A 19,110-nucleotide genomic window follows, 5' to 3' on the forward strand; every position below is an offset into this window, starting at 1 on the left:
TCGACCACGTTAACCTAGGCATACCGAGTACCGAATTTTTTTTGGGATAAGGTGACCTCTTTAGTGTATTATGATAAATCTTTTATAGTCCAGTCTAAAAATAGTCAAAATCGAGCCCGTTAAAAAAAATTGCAAATGTCTGGATCATTTTGCTCTCCGAGGTGTGACAAAAAAGATATGGTCATTATTACCCATTTTTAAGATTTTTTTTTCGAATAGTAGGTTGAATCTAAAATAATATTTATGCCGTGACAGATGTCAATACTCCGACTTCTGAAGTAAATTTGGAAAATTCGGGCATCGAAGAAGTGGTAAATAGTTCAGGTTATAATTCCTTTAAGTTAGCTAAATTATGCACGTTGTTAGAGTAGGCCACGGCCCAACTTTTGCCGCCAGCCGATTTATTTTCATTCATCTAGAACCGGAGATATTGCAGGAAATGCGTTTGGGGTATTGACCAAAACTGGAAAACAATGGATGGTATTTTTAGGTAATATTGATCTTCTCAATTTAAAAAAAAAAAAATTAAAATTAAAATTAAAATAAAAAAACTGTGTAAAAACTTAATTTTACGATTTTCTGGAAATTATTAGTTTTGGTGCTGGAAGTGGCGATATTAAAATTAAAATCGAGGTGAAATAACATAAAAACCGTTATCTTTCGCGGCATACATATTATTTTTAGAGTCAATCTCCTATTCGAATAAAACCATTCAAAAAAAAGGTAAAAATGGTTATATCTTTTTGTCCTCTTCTCGGGGAGCAAAATTTCAGCTATTCGCAAAAAGAAAATCAACAAAAATTCCCAGGCAAATTGTTTTCATACAATTTTTTCCCCAATAATTCGCCAATTAAGTTTTGACTCTCAAATACATATCTATATGATGAAGCTTTTGCATTGTTATTATATAAAGAGTTTTTGGTTTGGTTTGTTGTACACTTTGTGTCTAATGCTACAATGCTTATGTTATGCTTATGTTACAATAACGAACAAAACTTCTTATAATACAACCAGGCAGCAGCCAGCAATAGCATTATTGTATTATTAATAAATGTTTGTGTTTCTGACAGTCTAAATGAATTGTTTGAACTAACAAGAACGTTAAATGTATTTTGAAAGGATATGATGTTGAATGCGCTCGCTCTGTTATATTATATTTATATTAGGGTGTCACAGAAAAATCGAAGGTATTCGAATATTTTGGAAAGAAACCGATATTCAAATTAAAATTAAGGTAATTTATTTTTTAAATTTATGTGGTCGTAGTCCTCATGTTGGTAGACAAACGCAGCGCTTTATTGAACGGAGAAATAATTATCATCCTAAACAAGTGAACTTTACAAAAAAACGACAAATTTATCGGGTACTTGAAACATATTTAAGAACATTCTCCATTAAATTACATTTTTCCTTAAAGCATTTTGAAGATCGTCGCAATTTTTTAGCTTTTTTTGGGTACGGGACCCTAAACTTGCGCTTGAACTTGAACATAGCTAAAAACACTCTCCGTGAAATTACCTTTCAAATGAAACCAAAAAACTTAAAATCGGTTTATCCGCTTAGGCGTTACGATACCACAGACAGACACGCACACCTAGCGGTCAAACTTATAACACCCTTATTTTTTAGTTCGGAGGTTAAAAAATAAAAGAAAAATATTCAATATTAACCTGGCGGGACATTTAAAAATTTTCCGAATTCGTTATTTAAAAATAGTGACTCCCTATGTATCGCCTTCACTCAATATAAGTTGGAAAATTATATTGTGATTGCGTTTCTATCGAAAATTGAATGTATGGTACCATTATTCTTACCAAAGCAACTGGGGTTGTTTATACCCTTGATTTGCGAAGATTAATTCCTTAAAGTATATTGTTTCGTTAGAAAAATATTCCATTCTTTATTCCATTAGAAAAATAATAGGATCTTCGACACTGTAGACCCTGATCTGAAACTAAGTAAAGGGCCGTGCCGTGTTGATACTCCGGTACTTTGAAATATTAAATTTCATTTTTCAGATACTGTGAAATTTTTCAATTTTTATAAAATAAGCACAGCTCTTTATGGAGTGTCGGACCAAAGACTACAATGTTAGACACTCGATTCTTTTCTTATTAAAATAAGAAAACTTGCAAATATTTATCAATTTTAACCTGGCGGAGCAAAAAAATGGGTCTCAACATTGTGTTTTCTCAATTTTAGACCGAAAAAGTCTGAAAAATGAACGGTGGTCTTATAACTATTAATTTCTGATTATATTTTAAACTGTTCTAGAAATCAGCTCAAAAGGCCCAGAGAATCCCTTACAAAACCAAGGGAAAAAAATCTGACAACTGACCTGATGAATTCTCTATAAGGTTAAGTTAGTTTTGTGATTCTAAATTAAACTTACCATTTCGTGACATTGTTTTTCATTAGAAGGTATTGAAGTTAATCAACTATCGATTTGTGGTACAAATTGATTGTAAAATTTTGGTAAAATAAATCGATTCGATCATAATTGCAAAATCGAATCCATCGAAAACTTTCAATTATTTTCAAAGCAAGTCCATTGGTAAGTTCTATTCGCAAAAACCAGTTTATAAAGAATTAGCAGTTACTCGCACGTTATTCTGGGAAATTCTAGCTTTAAAAATAAAAAATATCGCGTTATTGACTTTACTTCCCTTGTCTACTACCCCCCCCCCCCCCGATAGCATTTGAATTATAACCAATATCAACTTTTAAAATAAAACCTCCACCGACTCTTCTTCAACCTACTTGTCCTCGCTAAGCTGGCCTTCTAAAACCAATTGTATTTCCAAACATTGGACTATACGACCTTAGGTCTGGCTTCAGCGTTCGGCCACGAAGCTCGCTGCACTCGCAAAAGAGTATAGACATTTATTCAGACTAAGTATACATATTAATTCAGACTACATAACTGTGTATAATATTTACGAGACATTTGTCAGACAAGTTTCGTCAAAATTCATCTAATAGTTTTTGTGTGAAAGCGTAATAAACATCTATCCATTCATACCTATTAACATAAACTCATAAATCCTCACGATTTATGCAGATTTATGTCATGATGTTTTTATCTTCCCTAAAAATCTCTAGTTTAGGCAATGTTAATTAAAATAAATATAAGGGTACATGAATAAATATACAATTATAAATAGAACTAGATTCTTTTATCCTCGTTATTGAGTTGTGAAAAGTATTTATTGCATTGATGCGAAATCTATCTAATGGTAAAGTTTTACACCTAAGGTAAAATTTGTGACAATTTTCTCATGGCTTTTGTAGAAATAATGTGTGTTTTGTAGCACAAGAAAGTGTTAAATTTTGAAAAAAAAAATGCCTATTTTTAGCAATTGATATATTTTTTTGCGTTTTTTTGCTTTCCTTCAACTGGGTGTGGCAAAATTTTGTTTATGTTTTCTATCATTATTATGTGGCTAGAATACCATACTAGTCTAATAAAATGAAAATATCTGGATGACCGAGCTTTGTTGGGTAGTTTTTGAGCACAAAAACCAATTTCAATGTCCCGGTAACGTATTTTATTTCGTTTACTACGATATACACCAATAGATGTCAGAAAGAGTCACATTTTGCAGTTTATGGTTCAGTTTTACCTGAACACACTGATAAAACGACATTTTTTAAAAATTAAACCTAGCTAGATCGATTTTTCTCCCCAAAAAACCTCTGCATACTAACTTTCATGAAAATTGTTGGTGCCATTTCCGAGATCGTTGATATATATATACAAAGGGTGCTAGGCACGCCCTGAGAGGTTTAATTTTTAAAATTAATGCAACTTTAAAATTTTCCACAGTTGTTTATGAGGTTGTAAACACTTTGTAAAAAAAGTTTGAAAAAACCTCTCAGGGCGTGCCTAGCACCCTTTGTTGGGGGGGGGGAGATATTCAAGGAAACGTCACCAAAGAAAACAATGTTGCAATAAAACCGCGTGCAGAAGTTCACGCGAATCATTCGGGAACCAGAAAATTTTTTTCTTTATTTTTTACAACAACAAAAAACAACTGTTAAAAAAAATTAAGCCATTGAAAAAATTTATGGAATTCTTTATCAAAATCCGGTAGATTTATTCAACTAGTTACTTAATTAAATTTGTTAGAAAATAATATTAAATTTTCTATGTTTAACATACATACAATCCATAGACTTATATGTCCAACCTCACAAGTATATTAATAAAGCGTGTGTCATTACTATGGTCGCTCCCTGAATTAATACTGATGCACGGAGCGAATATGATAACTCAGGAAAGATTCAGTGCATATCCATAAGCATGCATGTTTTGAGATTTTATTTTCGAACTGTACGTAAGGTGTTTATTAGACTTCGTTGCGTAAACCCTTTGTACCCCTGGTCCTGATTGTCCAGAATATTTAAACACGATAGGTTTTTTTGTGACACCCTTTCTTTATATTGTTACAAACTAAACCCAAATTCGATTATTCAATGAATTAAGTTCACAAATTTGTAATTATATTAAAAGCTTTGGCTGGTATGTACTTTAATATAGAATACAGAATCAATTGTGTTATGCTACTATACATTTTGTATCGATATTGATAACAATGCTTTTGTAAATTTATGGTACTATATTTATGGCCTTTCGAAAAAAGTCTACCTGTACGCACTTAACGTATTTCGATACCGACAAAAATGAAAATGAACAAAAAAGTTTGAAATCATCTTTTTTATATGTCTTTTCTGAAGAATTCATATCGATTCTCTGATCGATTTGGGGGAAATTAGCTACAAACAAAAAAGGCACATTTCTCATAAACCGCACTGAGAATCGATTTTAATTTTTCACAAAAGACGTATAAAAAAGGGATGATTAATTGATAAATTAAAATTTTTTTTATTATTTCCATTTCAACTCTATTTGGTATTTTGATACCGTAAATTGAAATGATACCAAGGATTTTAAATTTTATTTATAAATAATTCATCCTTTTATATGTTTTTGTGAAAAATTCATACCTCGTCTCCGTTCGGTTAAGAAGAAATTAACTATGAAAGTCAGTGTTATACCAAAAAAAAAAGGTTTTCATTTTTAAATTTTGGTATGGTTTTAAAGCTTAAAACTAGAGGAATATTAATAAATGTTTCTTACGTTAATAGTAAAACATTTTGAAAGCAGTTATTACAGTGCCGGATTAAGCCCATCGGAGGCCATAGGGCAATAAAATTTTGGGGCCCCCCTTTTTTGAATAATTGTAAAATTAATCGTTATTTGTGTATTCATAGCATTCGTACAGCCTATTCATATCATTCCAAGGTTATAAACGAAATAAAATGAACAAAATAATTTTTTCTGTTAAATTATATTGTAATTTTTTCTGTTAAATAGCTTGAAATTGAAAATTTTTGTTCAAAAATAATCATATCAGGGGGCCTCTGCCCGTCCGGGGCCCTAGGCCATGGCCTAGTCCGGCCTAATGGGTAATCCAGCACTGAGTTATTAACTAAAAACCAACATTAATTACGACTTCTTCATATACCACCATTTAAAAATGGCTGTTTTTAATAATCAATTTATCGTAAGCATTATAGAGAATCGACTAGAATTTTTTATGTCAGTTTTTATAAAAAAAAATGTTCATTAATACTTTTATCAATAACTCATTATTACTACCCCCCCCCGCATGGCTAGCCAATTGTATTCACACTCCTTGACTCTTGTTATCCTTCTTTACGCCTTAAAACCCCTTGAAGATCTATCTACAGCCTGCATACATTTATATTAATAAAGCAGTGTGTCGTTACTATGCTAAGTCCCTGAAATAAAACTCGTGCACAGAGCAAATATGATAACTCGGGAAAAATTCAGTTTATATACACATTTTCATATACAGTATGGTTTGAGGTTTCAATTTCGAACTGTTAGATATTGAAACCCCATGAAGAAGACCTATCTACAACCTACTACTATTGTAGTATCTGGTTTCGCTCGTAACAGTGTAGTTTTTTTTGGACTTTTGTTATCGAACTCTTAGTATGCTCACATTACGTGAGCCTACAAGTATAGATTATCAGATGATCATAGCTGCCATTTTGCAATTTCCGACAAACTATTTACATACACACAAATTTTATCTCATAATAATATTTAGATTTCGTTACTTTTGAAATAGAAAATAATACTTAATAATACTACTCCTAAATAATACTACTCTTAAATAATACTAATTAACAAAAACTTTTCTCAAAGATTTATACTTTTAAATATTTCTGCTTTTCAAGAACTATATTTTTATATAGTTTTAAACTCAAAGAACACTACTCCTGTCAAGTTATTACTAGCATCTAACTATTTAAAAGTAGTTTGTTTATATACTATTGACATCTTAGAAGGATCGTACTATGAGTTTTATTTTACGTTTTTGTACACTTTTTTTCTTTTGATGTCGGATTTATTTTTAAAAAATTATTAAGTAGTAGTCGTCAAAATGAAATTTTTCTTCACTTTGAAGAAGAGTATCTTGGCTATCTTGTTCTTTAATTGCCAACCAAATGTATTTCCAATTAAATTTTTGTTCGTAACTTTTAAACTATTGAGTTTTTAACAATAATGTACTGCATACTCAATACTCAATTTTCCAAGAAATAATTAATTAAGCAATGCGAATCAGTTAATGAATACCAAGGGATACTGGAAATAAAAATATAAACAGTCTCTTATGTAGCTTGATGATACAAGACGAAAAATATGAACTCAATTTTTCGATATCTGTCGTAATTTTCAAAATATCGAAAATTGAAAATTTTGTTTATTTATTCAGCTTTCGATATTTCGAAAACCAAGGCACATATCGAAAATTGTGTACTTATTTTTCGTCTAGATTCATGAAGTTATAACAAAATTCATCATCAAAGTTGAAAATAAGATAAAAATAATTTGAACCCTAAATCTACCCTGCTCTTACATCCCTTATATGGACGGAGACACTTGGTTTTTTTCTATTCCATTGCTTATATGTTAACTTTCTATTTAAAAGTTTTTTTTTTAAATTTATTTGTATTCATTCCAGTGAAAATTATCAAAAACTTTCAAAATATGACGTTTTTTTATATTCCTCCACAAAAGTCAATGTATTTTATATCGATTTTCAAGGAATGTTTTTAAAAAAATTTGCACGGATTCCTATGGTGAAATTTTAACCACATATTGTTTGAGTAAAAGTCTGCTTATAAAAAAATAAAAAAGTTTTGAGCCTTTAAATCAAACGTTGTTGTCATGCTCATACATCCTTAATATATAATTATGCCCATTTACAGCTTTATTAAGTATATAACCGTATAAGAATTTAAATTACATGAGATAGATAAATCAAATAAAATACTAGTCTCTTTCATGACTAATTAGTATTTTGTGAATTAAAATAATTTTTCCCAATGTTCACGCATTCAGATGCAATTGCTAAGCGTGAAATAAGAGTAATAAAATAGTTTTCCCGTTTAAAATATTCTAAATATTCTCACGAAGAACAACATTTTACGTGCAAAGTTGAAATTTTTCAATTTTTTTTTTTTTTTTTTTTTGCTGTTGTATTTCCACTAAAAATATTTGGGCGTCGAGCACGCACAGCAAATTCAAAAACTTGAACTTTGTAGTTTTCAAAGCACAATATAAAAATTTGTATTATCTCTAACCGCTTTATACAGAAGGTTACTCCAAATTATGAAATTATGCAAAGATACGATCAAACTGTCACCCTAGTAGCTCAGTTGGTTAAGGCGTGATCAATTCCGTTCGCGGTATGCATAGGGTAGCGGGTTCGATTCCCGCCGTCGCAACAAAATTAATTTAATTATTAGTTGTGATGGGCTGGTATATGCATGAAGGGGTGCACTCAGCCACTGAAATTGAGGAGCTGATAAATGAAATTATCAGCGGAAAGGTGGTAAAACACATATATGGTATCACAATGGGCTCTATAGCCTAAGTGTGTCCTTCGTGAACAGCCAATATAACCTAGCCTAACCTAACCTAACCTACGATCAAAACTATTCTTTATTTTATTAATAACTTTGGAAATGTATGAGAAACGCAATTTTTTTAGCAAGACCTTGAATACTGCTGACTACAGAGAATCTTTTTCTGAATTAAATTACAGGAGTTATTTTTTTATTTAAATAGGTTCAGTTCCACGTACTGACTATAAATGCACAAAACCCTACAAAAAAAGATGCGGATTAATTGAATTAAAATATTACTTAATTAGAATATTAGAAAACATAAAATAAATTTATATTTTAGCCGAGATAAAATTGTTTTAAATTTCGAGAAAATTTAAATTGTTTATAAGTACGCAGCTTTTTTAGCGGGGCAGTAAGTTTTCAAAAATATGACAAAAATTCTACTTTGATAAAAAGTAACTCGTCAGTTTGTTTAAGGTGCTGTCTCTATTCAAAGAATTATTACCAATAATTACCAATTTTACCAAATTATTACCAATATTACCGAATAATTATTACCAATATTGTTTCATAATATAACGACACCCGAATTTTAACATATATTGGAGTCAATAATATTGATCGAGACTAGTCAATGAATTCAGTTACTGACGTAAGGTTGAACACACGATGTGATTTACAATTTAAGGATGTTCCAGCATGGTATTTGCAGTTTCTATGTTAAAGCAATGGTACAATTTTTTTTTCGACAGAATTTAACGAAAAATTAAATTTAAGAATTTAATAATGCTTACTATTAATTCCCAAAGTTTCAGAAATTTTGACCGTTTAAAATGGGAAATAATTATGCCAACGTCCCAATTTCGATCAATTTACGTCAAAATTAATATCTCGAAAGTGAAAATTAATTTCTAAATTTTTTTTTTAGAATTGTATTGTATAAACATTTTTTTCTACTTTTTCTTCAATATATAATAATATCATAAAAAATAGGAGAGAGACCGGACATTTTACATGCTTTAAATGGGACATGAGCCTCAAAATCGCGAACTTTGTCTTTAAATATCTCGCGATCTAAACGGTCAAAAATTATGAAATTTTAGGAATTCATAAATAAAGCTATTATAAACCCGAGAAAAAAAATTCGGCCAAATCTGTCGAAAAGTGATTTCATGCTGGTACTACCTTAATAAACAAAATTTATTCATGGAAAAAGTAATTATGATAATTTTTTTTTTTAATTTGAAAAATTCTGAGAAGAGTGTAATATTATTACACATTTTTAACAAATTATATGCTTTTAAAATAAAATAACTACAACTTTAATAAAAGTTTCTCTTGGTTTTTAATTAATTAACTTGGGTATTGAATGAAAAAACACATCAAGCTTGTCTGTATAGTATGATTATACTTGTTACATATATGTTGTACAAGTTGTCTATAACAAAAGAAATATTTTCATTGTTTCTTGTTGATGTTATTTATAAACAAGTCGTGCTTGATTTGCCCGTAATAAAGGGTCAGATTAATAACTTTTGAATTAAATAAACTATCGTATCCATTGACAAATTATGATAAATTAATATTTTACAACTTTGTAATGTTTAGTATTTCCACTTCTTTGTGAATTTTGAATTCTTATGGAGGTGTTAAATATGTACCAAAATTTATCTGCTACAATTTATGTTACGTAAATACGTAATGCGATTTCATAATTATAAACTCGAGAAATTCACTCACCGTTATTTTCAATAAGTAAGTCAATCCCATATATATAGTAAGTAATCTACACCTTATAACTTGGAATCTGGGCTTATACTCATCATTTGGTTCAAAAAAGGGGTTACCTGAAAAGTTTTCCGGGATTTTTGAAAATGAGTGATTTTCAAAACGTACCTCGTATATTTGCCGCTCGCGCCGGCATATTGGAAAAATGACTTCGAAACGTAGTTTTTTGATGATAACTCCTTTCCGAGTTATTTTACGAGGGAAAAATTTGCATAGGAAATTAAACTAGAAAAAAATTCCTACAATTTATGTCCAGACCATTTCGTTCATAAAAGTAATAGTTTTCCGAAAAAAACAAAAAAAAAATGTCTTTATCATTAAATAACTCCAAAAATAATAAAGCGACAAAAAAAGTTTGGGAGGTAAAATATTCTGTGGAAAAAGAGCTAAATTTTTTCCTTCTAAACTTTTTTTTGTAACTTTATTATTTTTCGAGTTATTTAACGGAAAAGACAATTTTTTCCGTTGTTTTCTAAACTTTTTTTTGCATTTAAATTGCAATATTTCAAAAACTTTGTAACCGAAACTGTTAAAACTTTTTAAGCATGTTGTCAGTACCTTAATAAAGTAAATTGGAAAGCGGCAAGCATTAATTGAATTTTAGTTCCCGTGGTAAATTTATCAGGTTTTGTGCTGAATAAAACATAAAAAAAGGTACGAGAAACTTTCTTTTCATTATAACACCGTTAATTTTCGTGCAAATGACTTGAAACTTTTTTCATTTTCAAGGTTTTTTCTACTAATTTTAAAATTGTATGATATACTTTTTTCAAAAAACGTCAAAATTTTAACGTCAAATTAACGTTATTTAACGTCAAATACTTGGTTGTTAAAACACAAATTGTAGGAAATTTTTTTAGGTTTAATTTTGTACGTATATCCTCATAAAATGACTCAAAAAGGAGATATTGTTAAAAAAAACTGTTTTTCTACGCCATCTTTCCAATATAGCAGCGTGAGCGGCAAAGATGCAAGGTAGCAAAGTGGAAATTCAGAAAGAGTACCTCACAATCTATAAAACCACCCATTTTCGAAACTCCTGGAAAACTTTGCAGGTAAAACTACCAAATGATTAAATTATTACTATTAAATCTCAAAGTTTCAAAAATTCACTCCAATCGTTTTTATCATGTGAGCTAAATGAGCTCCAAAAAAAATTATCTTTCACTAGTGAAAAATAAATTATGAAATTTGAAAAAAGTTAAAATTTATGTTAAAATTTACTTAAATATTCTGTCATAAAAGTATATAATTGTTTTATAATATTAAAAATAGTAATTTTTAAACTGTATATCACGTGACCTAAAACGCGGGTAAGCCCTGCTGTGATGGTATATCGGTATGAACCATAGACCGTCAGTTAGTGCAGTGTAGACAGCTGGGTATAATATATCCATAGATAATAATTATTTATATTTAATATAATTAGTTGTCTGTCAAACTTGTCTGTTATTTCGTATAATGATACCGATATTACATCACCAAATTGGATGGCCGCATTGCTGACAGTTTAAAAAAGGTTTAAAATTTATTTTAAGTTTTTGGAAAGAAAGCGTGTGTATTTTTCCGAAATAAATTTTTGGTGGATTTTTATTAGCAAAATCAACATTTTGAAGTACTGTTTTAAAAATAGTAGAATACCCTATTAATGTCGCTGCAGTAAATAGGTTCTAAATTAAATAACATAGGCCATGACTGTTACAGAAACGTTGTATGTATAATATAAACTTTTATATAGAAAAGTCCATGTTTTCTGAGCAAAATGCTAAGGGTAGGTATGCTTTGCTTTTATCATTTCACCAATTTCTTTTGAAATGTCAATTAGTATTAAATTTGTACAAAAATGATTAAAACACCCAACTGCCCCCCTCCCCCCCAAAGGGAGTTGTGTACGTCCCTGATAGGTCGACTTTTTTTTCGAAGTGTTTACACCCAAACAACTGTAGAAATTTTGAAAGAGACATTAATTTTTCCATTTTAGATATTTAGTTTAATTGCACTAATAAGTGATAGTACCGGCACCCCTACATGATATTCCATTTTTCTTTAAGGTACATGAGGTGCCAATGGTGAATGCGACATATAGCCTGGACGCAATCAATAGCCACAAAATATGAACTTGAAAATCCCCTTGCTCCAATCAATCTTTAACGGAACGTGTCGTCGAAAAAAGACCATGATCATTGGAAAAAAGGTATGACTTTTTGTTCCCAAGATATGGTGTCAATTCCACTTGGAGTTCCATCATTCACGGGCGCACGCAACAGATTCGCACCCACGAACCCATACGCATACAAATATATTTGTTAAATAATTATCATAAAAGTTTCGAAATATTTTTTTTTAAATAAAAACATCCCTTGCCAGGAAATTAAAAATTAAATTAAAATTATAATTGTCGCTTTGACGCTTTATTATCTATTTGAATAGTGTATAGAGTTTTTATGTTACTAACGAAATCTGTTGAATAATAAGCGAAAAGCCATTCGTATCGTAGACATACACTATTTTATAAAACAAGGAACATGACTACAAACCATTGTAAAGCTTGTTATTTCATCTACAGGTGGCACTACTCGTATTTCCAAATCTGTAAAATAATTATTGTATTAGACGAAAACATGAAATTTTGTTGTATCAAGTATTTACGTTTTCTTACATTACTAATCAATCGAATCAGGTGTAACTGCTTGAACAATTTCGTATGCAGTGTAAATATTCTTTCTTTTAGTAAAGTTACTATTTACAGGGACTCGATATATTCTCTGCTGTTTTTAAACATTCCGTTCCAACGATCTATTCTAGCAGAGCTGAAAATCAATTCTTACTAATAAAACAAATATCTAAACCCAAAAATTGTTCAAATTCGGTTTAATAAGTACGTGAATTAATAATTAATATAGAATGTCTTTTTTAAGTTGACAGTACCTTGATGAACAAGCTTTAATTCGTATTTTTATACCATGTATATGGAATATATCAAGGTATACTAAGTTTAGTCCCAAGTTTGTAACGCTTACAAATATTGATGCTACGAACAAAATTTTAGTATAGTTGTTCATAAAATCACCTAATTAGTCCATTTTCGGTTGTCTGTCTGTCTGTTTGTCGTCTGTCGTCTGTCATCACGATAACTCAAAAACGAAAAAAGATATCAAGTTGAAGCAGCATGCTGAGAACGTAAAAGTGAGATCGAGTTCAAATGAGGAACATAGATCAATTGGGTCTTAGGTCAATAATATAAAATCAAAATTTTCACCACAACCACAAAACAGTTTTGATTTTCGTCAATAACAAATGTTCGGAAAAAAACTTTTTTTCAAACGCTGAGATATCGAAAACGGTGAGGTAAGGTAAAAATGTCACGAGTAAAAAAATGTGAAGAAAAAAGTGAAGAGAAAAAGTATTTTCATCAATAACCAATTTTCGGTAAAAATCCATACCTAATTTATTTTTTTAATCGATTATATATCGAAAACAGTGAGCTTTAGTGAAAATTGTCACGAGTCAAAAAATTACTTAAAATGGTCCAAAATATAATAACTAATGGCTTTCAAATTACAGTTTTGTCCGGAACCACAAAATAATCTTTAGTTTCCTCAATAACAAGTTTTCGGAGAAATTTCCGCTTTTTATTTTTCAAATGCTTTCGAAAACGGTGAGATTAGATAAAAATGTTATAAATAAAAAATGACGGCGCGCTTTTTCGCCTTCAGAACATACACAATTTGTGACCGTCATACTTGGTTAATATCTAGTTTCATTATTTTCATTGCTTATTTTCATTCTTTGATCTATCAATATTAATCATTATTCTTCGATCTAACCAGTATTGTTGGACAATAAATAAAGCGAAACGTTATGCAAGGACGCGCTAAGCGTGCCATTTACATACAAATTATATCATTGCAATCATCTACAAGTTCATTTTACCAATTTACACACTAAAAGTGTTGTGCATTTTGTTAAAATATATTTCCTTCCGGACGTGACCCACAATAAAAATATTTATAGCTAGATTTATACAATTATTATCAATTTGCTAGATTTGTTTCGACTGCTTTGAGAACCACCTTCAGTAGCATTACTTAAAAGATAAATATAACAATCAAATCAAATTACTAAAATAAGATAAAATAAAATAAAATAAAATAGATATGTAACTAAAATAACCAATAAAATATTAAAATTAAATCTAGGTAGAATTATTACCAAGGAAGTAGCTACCGCGTATCAATGGGGGGGGGGCAGGCTACAGAGGCCTCTAACTTGTGTAAGTAAGTGTTATCACGAGATGAGAGAATGTCATACCCAGAATCATATTTCAAGGTCAATGTATACAATTGCTGTTTAGATATATTAATTTCTCAAACTAAACTAAGATTTCAGAACCTTTGTGATCTGAGTTATATGTTCGTACTATTACAACCGGAAAAACTCAAGAGATATTATCTCTTTTTCAAACGAAGAGATAAAAAACGTTTCCGAAAAACTGTCAACTAAATACAGTAAAGACATCCCAGTTAACTTTTATGAGCAATTATATGCTCTGAAAACATACTTAAAATCTGAAGTACAAAAAGTTCATGGAATTATTGCTGACAAAATTCAATAGCCTGGCATCCATATATTTTTGACCCTTCTAGATACAACCACAACAGCTGAAAGAAGTTTTTCAAAATTAATACTGATAAAAAATTATCTTAGGACTTTGATGGGACAGGTAGGTATCAGACCTGTCACTATTGTCTAGAGGCAGAAATTTTAGAAAAACTGAAATCATCTTCAGATATAGATGATTTAATAAATCAATTTGCCGAAAAAAGGCTAGAAAAGTGAATATTTAATTTAAATTGTTTGGCTAGTTCAATTTCTAGGAGGAAATGATAACTTATAATCAATAAATATTTATTTTAATTTAATGCAAGCACTTTTGTTTCTTTTGTGAGAAATCTTTACCATTTATTTAGGCCCCCAAACTAATTTTGATAAAGGTCCCCTACAAGGAGAGCTACGCAACTGATTAAAATCAAAATAACTACCAAAACAAGTGAAAACAAACAATTGGCTGAGTTAATTGTTGAAATACCATGTATAGACTGTGTTGATGAAACAATCGTTTGTTTTTTGACGTCACGTAAATAAAAAAAGATATCCATTTTTAAATAGCTACACACACACTGATATTCCCATATTAATGCATACCATAAAATTTGCACCTAATAAGCGCCCTCGTGGGTAAATAGTGATGTTTACAAAAAAATGTTTCAAACAAAAGTTTTTTATTTTTTTATAAGGAACATTTTTTACATTTAAACTTTTGTTCTATCTCTAACGGTTTACAAGATGGGTCCAACGGACCCAAGACCCAATTGACCTATGATGCTCATTTACGAACTCGACCTCACTTTTTACGTCCTGAGTACGCTGTAAAAATTTCAGCTCGATATCTTTTTTCGTTTTTGAGTTATCGTGTCCACAGACGGACGGACGGACGGACGGACACCCGGAAATGGACTAATCCTAGCATCATTATTAAAAGTGAGGTAAAAAGTGAGGTCAAGTTCGTAAATGAGCAACATAGGTCAATTAGGTCTTGGGTCCGTAAGACCCATGTTGTAAACCGTTAGAGATTGAACAATAGTTTAAAAGTAAAAATATTCCTTATAAAAAAATAACCAACTATTGTTTGAAACACTTTTTCGTAAATATCACTGTTTACCTGTGAGGGCGCAAATTAAGCGTAAATTGTATAGTATGTAATTATGGGTAGAGTTCGTACAAAACAAAGTGGCACTGAACAAGAGAGAGTGTAGATACGAGTGCACATACATATACATCATACACTCTCTCTTGCTCGGTGCCACTTCGTTTTGTACGAACTCTATATCAGTTATTATGTGTGACATCAATGTATGTGTAATGTGATGGAGTCACAACACTGTCTATGCATGGTATTTCAACAATTAACTCAGTCAATTGTTTGTTTTCACTTGTTAATATAAGATAAGGTTTTTTTAATTTTTATTTAAGGTCGCTTTTTAACAACTAGGTTATAGCGACCGCAGATAAATACGGTTGTAATTTTGGTTATATTTTCAAATTGAAATTTGTTACGATTTTTAATGCCTTTTTCATTAATGAAACTTAGTGGGGCTTTTTGCATCAAGTTCCTTACTTCTTCTCTATAATGACAAAACATAAAAAAATTATTACAATTACACGTGTAAATAAGGTTGCAACTAGTCAAAAAGACGGTTAAAAAGGTCTATCTTCATCCATCTGATGACCAAATGAGACTTAGATTTTATGAAATTTTATATATTTTTAAACACGCCCATCATAATAAATTTCGATTTTTGCCCCAATTCAATGGTGCAGTCCGCCACCAAATTAGCAACGAGTAACATAAGAGTAATTACGATGGCCAGCACTAGTCAACTGATGGAAGTTGATTGGTCAGCGCCACTGATACTACAATTTGACAGATACTGTGAACAGTATAAATTGTAAAAACACGAAAGTAACAGTGTGCAGTCCGCCACCAAATTAGCAAAGAGTAACATTCACTAGCTAAGTCTTACTGATGATGACTACTTGGTAGTCGAAAATACGTATTTTAAAAATACAAAAAACTGATCTAGGAAATTGGGGCAAAAATCGAAATTTAAAACCGGAAAACTCCATTTCTGTATTTTTTACAACAAAAGAATTCATTATCAAAATCCGCTAGATTTATCCAATAATTAAAAATTATTTAGAGCAATTTAAATTTTCGTACTTCAATTTTTGAGTAAAAACTGCTTCCGATGATTAAGGTTTCAAAAATCAAGTAAGCCATGAGAGTAGTACAGTGCCTTTTTTATAGGCAGTAATTTATGTCTAAATTTTCTAATCAAAATTCCTTATTTTAATTGGCTTACACTAATTGATATTGATAATATATCTTCTTTTAAATTTTAAATACCTAAAATAACGGCACGATACCAAATTTCAGCACGTACTCCATTTTCAAGTAATTTAAAACAAAACTATTTTAATGTTTCAAATCCTTCGGAAATTTATTTTTATAATTTTTCAAAAAGTTAGACAATGGTTTCTTAACAAAATTTTCATGAATTTTCGTTTTCATTGTAAACTAAAATAAATGATTAAATAATTGTCGTTAAATTTGTTGGCTTTGTGGAGCCCTTCTTATGTATATACTTAAAAAATGAATAATTTTTTATTGACGCGATCCTGTTAAGTATATAAATAATAGAGTGCTCTACGAAGACAAAAAATTTAACGTCAATTATTTAAACATTTTTTTTTTTTTAGTTTATAATGAAAACAAAAATTCAAGAAAATTTTGTTAAGAAGCAATTTTCTAACTTGATGAAAAATTAACTTTAAGATAAATTTCCAAGGATAATAAATTCTTTAGAATGTTCAGAATATATAATAATTTGTTCAAATCTTTAAATTAATATTTTATTGCCTTGAAAAAATTATTAATTTCAGATACTCGTTTTTAATGCTATTACAACAATCTAAAATTGACGCACGAAGACCTATTTTGAGCATTAAATTAAAATTGTAAATAATGGAGATATACTACCTTCTCTTTAAGAATCTTTTTTTTAAATATCTAAATATTAATATTTTATGAAATATTTGCTAAAAACGAAATACCTTTGTTTTTTTTCATCTTTAATTTTTTATAACCTTTGCAAATTTTTTGCAACCCAGCTATCACAACAATTTTTGTGTTACTCTAATAATTTTCATACTAATTTTTCAAGTGTACTTCAATAATTAGAAACCTTAAAAAATTTGTCTATTGTTTACCGTTTATGCCAACGATAACTGTTGAAATAGACACATGGCGTTTGGATTTTTGTACGTAATTTAAGGTGGTTATCTAAGATCAGATTTCTCACTTCTTTAAAATGACATCTACTTGTTAGCAAACTATCATCCCTATTTATCAAACAGTTGCAATTAAGAACCTTAAAAAAAATATCAACCCGTTATTTCTCGAGCTAAGTATGCATGAAAATTGTCGAAGAAATTGTTGAAAAAGAATTGTTGAAGAAATAATTTCAATATTTGGAATGAATGGTGTTCAAATCATAGTTTCAACCCATTTTCAGACAAAACACTTAGTGGAAAACCGAATTTGCTCATGACTTTTTAAAAAATGTCTTACAAATTTTGCCTTGAGGGTGAATTATTTATAAAGACATGAGGTTTTCCACTAACTGTTTTAAATATATATTACCATGTTAAAAAATATATATTACCATTCGCAGTCGGTAGGACTCGAACCTACGCTCCCAGAGGGAATCTGATTTCTAGTCAGACGCCTTAACCACTCGGCCACGACTGCTGTTGTAAACCAAGTGTAATAAATGTCATATATTAAAACTTGAATTATTAAATATGTAATAAAAATTTATATCATTTTTAAAAGTGTAGTAAATTGTAGTTTGTGTAATATTTTGTGATTAAATCAAAGATAAATTAAACAATTTGTTTGTTCACTAAGACGAAACGATTTGACCAAAGACGAAACTTATTTTTATCGATTAATTAAAGTCAAAGAAATGAGAAAAATGTTGTTAAATGCGTCTGTCCAGATGTTAGTCATTGCAAAAATAATTTTAAAATGTACAAATTGATACAAAATTGCAATGTCTAACACCTGGGAAGACCATGTTTGCAACTGTAATTTAATAATACAATAATTTTCCGTTAACTTACTACGCCAACTATTTACTGACAAAAGCTCAACCTTGGTCAATTTGTACATTTTAAAATTATTTTTACAATGTTTAATACCTGGGAAGACCACATTTTTCGAATTGAAGATTTACATTTTCCCATTTCTTTGACTTTAATCAATCGTTAAAAATAAGTTTCGTCTTTGGTATAGTTGTACATTAAGAGCTTTTTTCCGGCATTTCGGGCCCTACACCCGGACTCTGCACTCTACCTGCTTCCCTACTATTATTACAGAAACCGCCGTTAGAAGAATGATTTGGCGCCTGAGCAGAATTTGTGACGAAATTTGGTGATTATTAACTAACTTACTCTTAAAATTCAGTATTTACAGAGTAAAAAATAAATTATAATTAAAGTGAATCGTTAATTCTTGTGCTAATGTAGGTACTAATACAACCATAGGCATTCTTACGGAGGGGGGCGGGGGTTGGCATGTGCCCTTCTAATAATTTTCGAACTCTTTGAAAACATAATAAAAATGGAAATAATTTCTTTACTTCTTTACTTTAAACACATTTTAAATTTTTACAGAAATATTTAATTTATGGTTCAAAATGATGATCATAGATGGAGCAGTAAAATGATAGATTAAATTTAATTTTTTTAATT

General features: G+C 30.0%; 1 non-coding gene across 1 annotated transcript; it reads right to left on the reverse strand.

Annotated features, from left to right (window-relative positions):
- Nucleotides 1-18,024: 18,024 nt before the first annotated feature.
- Nucleotides 18,025-18,106, reverse strand: Trnas-aga. Its single transcript has one exon. It is a non-coding gene; the product is annotated as a tRNA-Ser (tRNA).
- Between the last annotated feature and the right edge of the window lie 1,004 nt (nucleotides 18,107-19,110).

This window comes from Chrysoperla carnea, chromosome 5, assembly GCF_905475395.1.
Source record: "Chrysoperla carnea chromosome 5, inChrCarn1.1, whole genome shotgun sequence".
Classification (NCBI taxonomy): Eukaryota; Metazoa; Arthropoda; class Insecta; order Neuroptera; family Chrysopidae; genus Chrysoperla; species Chrysoperla carnea.